Here is a 2,058-nt window from a genome sequence, read left to right as displayed (position 1 = left end):
TGTGTGTGTGTGAGACCCCATCAGTACCCACAATGCCATGCGTCTGTGTGTTTGTATTCAGACTAGCAGGACTCTGTTAATGCAACATGCATGATGGGTAATGGACATTTACAGTGAATGAATAAATCAGAACACATGAAAGAAGCTGCTGTAATCTGTATTATCAGAGCTGTTTCTGCTCATCATCTCAATCATCCTTTGATCAGAAACACACGTCTTCACTCCACACACGTGAACGCACGCGACGTGTCTCACTGGACACGCGGCATTAACGCTTCGAGACGGAGATTAGAGCGTCAGCAGCCTGTCAGTAATCCAACTGAAATCACGTCTGATCTGCATGTGTGTGTGTGTGCGCGCGCGCTTCAGAACACTTGTGTCGTCCGGCATCACGCGTGTTTGTCCTGTGTGACAGAACATTAGTGTGTGTGTTCAGTTTCACTCACTGCTCATGTTTGGACTCAAGACTGTAACAGATACACACCAGACGAGTGTTTATCTGTGCACAGCTCTCCACTACACTGCTGAGGGGTTGCCAAGGTGTTGCCAAGGTGTTTTGGGTTATTGCCAAAGTGTTGCTATTGCATTCTCAGTGGTTTCTAGGTGTTTGCTATGGTGTTCTAAATGGTTTTAGGTGGTTGCTAGGGTGTTGTTTGTCGTTGAAAGGGTGTTCTAAGTGGTTTCTAGAAGGTTAGAGTTTTTTGGGTGGTTGCTGGGCTGTTCTAAGTGATTTCAAGGTGGTTGCTAGGGTGTTCTGGGGAGTGGCTAAGGTATTGTTAGTGGTTCAAGGAGGTTGCTAGGGTGTTCGGGGTAGTTGCTAAGTTGTTGTTAGTGGTTCAAGGTGGTTGCTAGGGTATTCTGGGTAGTGGCTAAGGTGTTTTTAGTGGTGCAAGGAGGTTGCTAGGGTGTTCTGGGTAGTTGCTAAGGTGTTGTTAGTGGTTATTAGGTGGTTGCTAGGGTGTTCTGGGGTAGTTGCTAAGGTGTTGTTAGTGGTTCAAGGTGGTTGCTAGGGTGTTCTGGGGAGTGGCTAAGGTATTGTTAGTGGTTCAAGGTGGTTGCTAGGGTATTCTGGGTAGTGGCTAAGGTGTTTTTAGTGGTGCAAGGAGGTTGCTAGGGTGTTCTGGGTAGTTGCTAAGGTGTTGTTAGTGGTTATTAGGTGGGTGCTAGGGTGTTCTGGGGTAGTTGCTAAGGTGTTGTTAGTGGTTATTAGGTGGGTGCTAGGGTGTTCTGGGGTAGTTGCTAAGGTGTTGTTAGTGGTTCAAGGAGGTTGCTAGGGTGTTCTGGGGAGTGGCTAAGGTATTGTTAGTGGTTCAAGGTGGTTGCTAAGGTGTTCGGGGTAGTGGCTAAGGTGTTGTTAGTGGTTCAAGATGGTTGCTAGGGTGTTCTGGGTAGTGGCTAAGTTGTTGTTAGTGGTTCAAGGAGGTTGCAAGGGCGTTCTGGGTAGTGGCTAAGGTGTTGTTAGTGGTTCAAGGTGGTTGCTAGGGTGTTCGGGGTAGTTGCTAGGGTGTTCTGGGTAGTGGCTAAGGTGTTGTTAGGGGTTTCTAGCTGGTTGTTAGGGTGTCAGGTATGTGTTTTCTCTACATTATTCTAGTGCTCTAGTTTTCTGTTCTGCACTGCATGATGTTTGATGGTGATGGTGTGTAATTTCTGCACAGTCATCATCATCAAACACATTGACAGTAATAATAATGACTGACTGGTGTTTGTGTCTCAAACTCCGCCAGATCAGCTGAAGCTCTCTCTCTCTCTCTCTCTTTGTCTATGTCTCTCGCTCACAGTCAGCACATCACTCTTCTGTTCTAATGGAGCAGTGTTTCAGGCTGATGCTGGACTATAAAAGCCTCCATCAAACCATTTCCTCATTTCCACCCTGATCTCACAGCAGGACCTTCAGCAGCACACTGTGATCTCTCTCACTTACCGCTCATTATATCAGCCAACACTAACATCCAAAAGCTAAGGGTCGGTGCGATATTTCTTTTGAAAGAAATGAATACTTTTATTGATCAAGGATGCATTAAACTGATCAAAAGTGCCAGTAAAGACATTTATAATGTT

This window comes from Sinocyclocheilus grahami, unplaced genomic scaffold, assembly GCF_001515645.1.
Source record: "Sinocyclocheilus grahami isolate Dianchi unplaced genomic scaffold, SAMN03320097.WGS_v1.1 scaffold683.1, whole genome shotgun sequence".
Taxonomy (NCBI): Eukaryota; Metazoa; Chordata; class Actinopteri; order Cypriniformes; family Cyprinidae; genus Sinocyclocheilus; species Sinocyclocheilus grahami.
The sequence above is the reverse complement of the archived record's forward strand: the minus strand, read 5'-3'. Positions refer to the sequence as shown.